General features: G+C 28.8%; 1 long non-coding RNA gene across 1 annotated transcript; it reads left to right on the forward strand.

The window, feature by feature from the left end:
• The first annotated feature begins 1923 nt into the window (after nt 1-1923).
• On the forward strand, nt 1924-4854 carry LOC130940222 (uncharacterized). The gene is made up of 7 exons (XR_009070253.1): nt 1924-2003; nt 2564-2638; nt 3173-3229; nt 3430-3458; nt 3872-3947; nt 4416-4502; nt 4644-4854. It is a non-coding gene; the product is annotated as an uncharacterized LOC130940222 (long non-coding RNA).
• Nucleotides 4855-6996: the final 2142 nt, after the last annotated feature.

The raw sequence follows: 6996 nt of genomic DNA on the forward strand, positions 1-6996 counted from the left end.
GATGATGGAGAAACCTATCATGAAAAAATTCATAACAAAAATCAAATAACAAATAGTTGACCTAATAAAACAGTAAAAAGAAATTTGAGAGTAAATATAGAGGTGTAAATAAGGTACCTCTCAAAAGGATACATCCATTTATATTGCACAGGACCACCAAGCAATGCTTCAAATGGCAAATGAATAGGTAGATGTTCCATTGAGTCAAAAAATCCAGGAGGAAAAATACGTTCTAGCTTGCATAGCACAATTGGAATATTTTCTTCTAACTTATTTAGAACATTTTTTCGTAACGATGTTGAGCACAAATCTCGAAAGAATTGACTTAACTCTGTTATTGGCTTCCATATCTGCTCTGGCAATGAACTAAAAGCAATTGGCAGTAAACGTTCCATAAATATATGATAATCATGACTTTTCATTCCATATAACTTGCCCTCCTTCAACCTTGTCTGATCCTACGGAAGATGAGCTTGGGACAGGCTCTAGTGATGATAACATGAGTGATTGATATTTGGAGTATATGTATCTTCTGATTTAGATTAAGGAATTTTAGGTGAATTAGTTAGTACATTTTATTTTATTCATGATATTTGACCTTTTTAAAGGCTTTTTTTGTTTTAGTTTAAGTATTTTTTTCTTATTTTAGTTTGATTACATTTATGGACAAAAGTATTTTAATAATAAATATTTTTTTAACTCTTTTATGGTAATTAACTTTTTCATGATTTTATTATGTGTTTATAATTTGGATAATGTAATTTGAAAAAAATGATTATGATGGTTTTAATATAGAAAGCAAATCGAATACAATTTATTTTCTAAAATATTTATCTATTAAATAGCAAATTATTTTGTATGAAAATTATTTGAAATATTATATTAAATTTGTAGAAAATTTGTGCGAAAATAATTGGTTGTTTTGTATGAAATTTGTTTCAAATACGTAAATTCTTTTAAATTAAATTTGTCTGAAATTTAATTGAAAAGAAATATTTGATTTGTCTAAAATTTGTTTGAAAAAAATTTGTTATATTTGACTAAATTCGTTAGAAATTTGTCTGAAATAAAGTATATTTTTTGTTTGAAATTTGTCTGAAATACGTTGTTTTTATGTTAGCTAATCTGTCTGAAATTCGTCTAAAATACATCATAATAGTTAGAAATCTAGCAGATAAATGGCTATTCGAAATCTGTCACAAAATCGTCTGAAAAAAAATTTTGGACGAAATTTCAGACAAAATTTAAATTAGCAACAAGGCTTTTTGGGACAAAAAAAATTCGTCCCAATTTTGTTCGAAAAAAATTTTTGTTTATAATTTGTTTGAAATTTATTTCAATTTTGTCTCAAAATTCGTCCGAAAAAACCCTATTTCTAGTAGTGCAAACAATCAAGTGACAAGGTACAAATTCAGTTGATGAAAAACAAAAAAAAATCATTTTTCTATTATATTTTGTGGCTTAAAGTGCCATCAAAGATAGATCTCATGGAGGCAACTATCTATGCTGATAATTCAGAATGGAGATTGTTACTAGTTAAGTGGTATTTTTTTCTTTTTTTCAGTTATTATTATTTGCACATATTGAATTGATTTACATTTGCTTTACATTCTGTTTCTGGTGGTGTTGATGAGCAGGTAGTCAAGGATACACAGTTGATAGATTTCATTGCTGAAAAATAATCCCTGATATTTTCAGAAAAATATAAATTGTTTCCAGTAGATGTGCAGATTCAGTCCATATATCCATTGTAAAAGATTGCTTCCTTTAGTTTTTCTATAAATTACTTATCTTCATATTCAGTGATTACAAATATAGCAACAAATATTGATTTAAATCGTTTTCTAGTGTGCTTTTTATCTAAGGTCACCACTATAGTAACATTCTGTTTCTTTTAATCAAACTTCATTCAGGCCAGAAGTTTTCGAGCTCGAGGAAAAACTTTCTGAAGAGTAAAAACTTTGTTGAATCTTCAACAAAAGGTGGATGAATTAGCATCCAAGGTACAAAATATTTTAATGCACTTCTTGTCTTTGGATAGGTGTAGAAATTAATCAGCAGCTTGAAATCTTCTATCCGTTGTTTTTGCTTCCATGCTTATTAATTCACCTAGTAATGTCTTTTATTTTTCATTCATAACTGAATCAAGCCTATGATAATCCTGTTTTATTTCTTGAGAGAGAGAGAGAGAGAGAGAGAGAGAGAGAGAGAGAGAGTTAACAATATATCTCGACATATTTCAACACTAATAATCACCCTCAAACATTACTTAGCATTTCTGATTCTTCCTGTCAATACTAGAATTGAGTTTCACTTTTGAGAACTCATTATAATTTGGCTTCTTCCTGAATGTAAATCAGTATTGACAGTCTTGAATCGTGATCTTGGAATTCTCTCGGCTTCCATCGCCCGTGAACAGGGAGAGAAGATGAGCATTTGATGAATTAATAGTAGGAGAAATGTGATCTTCTTGTGCATACTGCATAGTGTTCATATTGCGTTGAAATCAGAATAACTATCTTATCATACTAGAATTTAAAAATGTAAGTTTCTTCTGTTGAAGGTACTAAATGAGATGGTAAAAAAAGGATGATAACTAAGCCTCACAAGTTCCACTGCATTAGAGCTCAAACTTCAGGTGATTCAGATAGAACTGTTAGATATATAATTTTGCTATACATGTTTGGTTTGTGTTGATGATCACTAATATGAATGTTAATGTTTATACTCTATACAAGGTTTAACAAAAATTGAGGAAATTTCTGAGAAAACAGATTCCAAGGATGATAATTTAGTATTTGTTGTTGGTGCTACTAGTAGAGTTGGTTTAAGAACTGTTAGGTACATTTGTTAGTACTCTTCAATTCACTTATTCTTTAAGAAGAAACTTTTCTTTACAATGCTGACTAGTGATAGTTTCATTTCAGAGAACTTATAAAACTTGGATTTAAAGTAAGAGCTAGAGTGAAGAGTGCTGAAAGAGTTGGTCTACTAATCAAGATAAAGGTTCTATCTTATGAATAAGATTTGGTATCCATTAGTGCTCGATATAAAAAGGATGAACAAGATTTGGTATCCAAATTTAAACATTAAATTTGTTAATATTGGTTCATGGATTTTATACTAATAATAATAATTTTGAAATATATACTTTTCTTTTGTTCATCATCAGGGATCTTTAATTGCAAGTACTTATCCTTCTGGTGGAGTGTCCTCCTATAAAGCAAAGGTATGATATTGGTGGAGATCACAATACATCTTCATCCCAATAATGATTATATTCAAGTAGAGAAAAGAATTTTGATCCGTTTCCTATATATTCCCTATTAAGAAGCTTGCACTATTGCAACAATTATGAAATTTAATTATAAAATAATTTAACATATATTTTTTTCTTTTTCTTTTTTTATTTTTTGATTTGTGAAATAGGCCTACAGAAAAAAATCGACACTATTTGAGTAAGTGTATCCTCCATTATTTTACCCCTGAATTTTTGCTTAGAAAAACTAGCAATGCAAGAAGTTAAGTTTCGGATATATTTAGATGTAGATGACGACCTTAATATTATCCTATTTAATTTACAATTTGCCATCCCATCACCTATCAGCTAGGCGTATTTCAATAAAATTGTAGCAAAATTAGAATATGGCGATGACCTACACAACTTAAGTGTCAAATAATTACGAATAAAAATAATAAAAAAATAATATTTACATCATTTTTTTTTTCATTTCTTATAAATCATATCATTTTTAATACTAAACATAACTATATATAAAAAATTATACAAAATTAGTGTATATCATATTACTATAAAACAATTATATATATGTAGGGTGCTACTTTTTATTTGCTCCTCTTAATTTTTCAGGCTTACTTGATCAGTGAAAGACCAAGATTTTCATAAGCAACTATATACCACAGAAGAATGTTAAACATACAAAGAGGTGATTTTAATGGCAAAATATTGCTCATTGTGATGATAAACATTTTTCTTTAGTTTGTTTATTAATGTATATCCTTGTATGATATGGAAAAAATGTTACTCACGTATTACACAATGTGCCTCCTAACTCACACATACATGACAATATATTAATTGAACCTTTTTTAAATAATCAATTAATATTTTTGGGTTAAATAAATTAAACCTCATATGTATTTAGCATTATTCTTTATAGGGATTTCTTATATTATATATATTCACATGCATTTGAAAAGCAGAGTATTAAAATTGAAGCCAAATTCTGTGTTCTTCCATGTATCCGAGTACAACAATCTTGACTTATATAGTCTTCTAATTGGCAGAAAAATGGTGAATTGCACACATAAATTAAAATTAACTCATTAGTTTCTCTTCAATATTTTTCTTTTATTTTTTTATATATATAATTCTTAAATATATTCTTTTGCAGTTTGCCAAGATTGATTTACCGTCACAAATATTAATAATAAGCCCAACAGATAATGTACTTTTATATGAGGGAATACTTTTTTCTGGGGTGAGTGAAATTTTAATATTGATTATATATTTCACATTGTTATTATTTTCTTTTTTTTTTCCTTTTTTGATCTTTCTTTCAAGTAACCATGCATCATTTTAAATAATTGAGCAACAGTTGCTGAAATTTCTGTTATATTAGGAGTCCAAGTGAAGTCAAGTAGTTCTAGTGCAGTTCTATTACCACCGCTACCGCCGCCACACTCAATGTCTTCGGATGAGGGCTATGATGATGAGGATGAAGATGACACTGAAGAATATAGCTGATAGTTTTAGTATGGTTGAACAATATACTAGGAATTATAGTTAATGATCAATACATTTTGTTTATGTTTTGAATTATATTGACTTGCTTGTTTATAGTATTTTTTTAGTTTGATAATACGATGAATTTGTTTATTTTTTGAAATATTATAAATATTTAAATACAAATTAGATAAAAATTTGTATTAAATTTATATTTATTTTGTATGAAATTAAGTTTATTTTCTAATTAGAAAAATAAAAAATTCTATTTTACCTTACTGACGGATTTACAGATGGATTTTCTGTCTGTAATCAGAGTGTAAAATGATTTTTCAAAGTTCAAATTACAGACAGAAAATTTGTCAAAAAATCTATCTGTAATTTACAGACAAAAAATTCGTCTGAAAATCCGTCTGTAGTTATAGACAGAAAATTCGTCTGAAAATTCGTCTGTAGTTACAGACGAAAAATCCGTCAGAAAGTTCGTCGTCTTCGAAAAATGGATGCAGAATTTACAGAAGGAAAATCCGTCGGTAATTTTCCAACGGAAAAAAATCCGTTGGTAAATAATTTCCGACGGAAATTTTACAAAGGGACAAAATTCATCGGTAATTTCATCGATAACAAAAAATCTGTCTATAATAAAGACTAAATTTGTCTGTATTAATCCATTTTCTAGTAGTGTATGCTCTGATACAGGGATCGGACTCCGATGACGCAAGCCCCAGCTCCGTCGCAGCCGCAAGTAAAAGTCCAACAACTGAGCATAAGAAGACGTACACAGACTGTGGTACCTCCAACAACACTCCTCTCTGGAGAGGTGGCCCTACTGTGCCCCAAAATTTTTTAAATCAATTTTTCTGACCATGAATAATTAAGACACCGACAATACTGACTATGAAAAATTAAAATTAAAGTTATACCCATACATGATTAGTTTTATTCGAAAAAAATAACCAATGATTTAATTTTTGTTTATAATTCCGTAAATATCCTTCTCCTTTCTTCTCCCTTTCTTATTTCTCTTCCATAGTCACCACTAGCGAAGCTACAAAATCTACCATCTCACCAGATTTACACCTCTACCTTTAAAGAGAGAAGTTGGATGAATTCTCCTTAATAAAATTTTCGAATACAATTATTTTTTTCAGAGAAAAAAACAAAATATTAATAAAAAAGAATTGATTCAAAAAATTTTTTGGGCACAACGGGCCACCTCTCCATATAGGAGTCTTGGAAGTATCGCAATCCATGCACGTCTTCTTCTGTTCGGTTGTTGGACATTTACTTGCGACTGCGGCAGCAGGGTTAGGGCTTGTTTCGTCGGAATCCAATCCCTGCATCAGAGCACAAATTAAAGTGATCAATTATGAGTAGTTGAGAATCAAAGAGAAAAGAACATGTATCGTAAAGTTAGAGTAAGTATTCACTTTTCAGTTGAATCCACCATGTTGAGAAAGTAGTATCTAAGATTTAAGAGCAAATGAAATGAGAGAGAGATAGAGAGAGAGGATATAAGTGGAATGAGAAATGAAGGGGTGAGTGTAGAACAAAGAGACATGTAATGAGTGAAGAGTGAAAAAAGTATGTGGTGTAAAAATTGAGAAGAAAAATTGAAAAGGGATGGTAGATTTTGCAGCTCTGCTAGTGGTGCCGTGGTGGCTATGGAAGGGAGACGAGGAAGGAAGAAGAAAAGAGATGAGTATTTACGGAATCCTAAATAAAAATTAAATTATTGGTCATTTTTATCGAATAAAACTAATCTTGTATTGGTATAACTTTAGTTTTAATTTTTCATGGTAAACTTTTTCAACATCTTAATCTTTCATAGTCAGAAATTGCTATTTATTCTTTTTTTTTTCTCTGAAAAAAATAATCGTATTCGAATATTTCATTAAGGAGAATTCATCCAACTTCTCTCTTTGGAGGTAGAAGAGTAGATTTGATGAGATGGTAAATTTTGTAGCTCTGTTAGTAGTAATTATGGAAGAGAGATGAAAAAAAGAGAAAAGAAAAGAGAGAGGTATTTACAGAATTATAAACAAAAATTAAATTATTGGTTATTTTTGTTAAATAAAACTAATTTTATTTAGATATAACTTTTGTTTTAATTTTTTATTGTCAATTTTGTCAACGTCTCAATCTTTTATGGTTAAAAATAACTATTTATTCTAAAATTATAAGTTAATTAAAATAAATAAATAAATAAATAAATAAATTTTTAATATAAAATATTTATTAAATAATAA

This window comes from Arachis stenosperma, chromosome 7 (assembly GCF_014773155.1).
Source record: "Arachis stenosperma cultivar V10309 chromosome 7, arast.V10309.gnm1.PFL2, whole genome shotgun sequence".
NCBI lineage: Eukaryota > Viridiplantae > Streptophyta > Magnoliopsida > Fabales > Fabaceae > Arachis > Arachis stenosperma.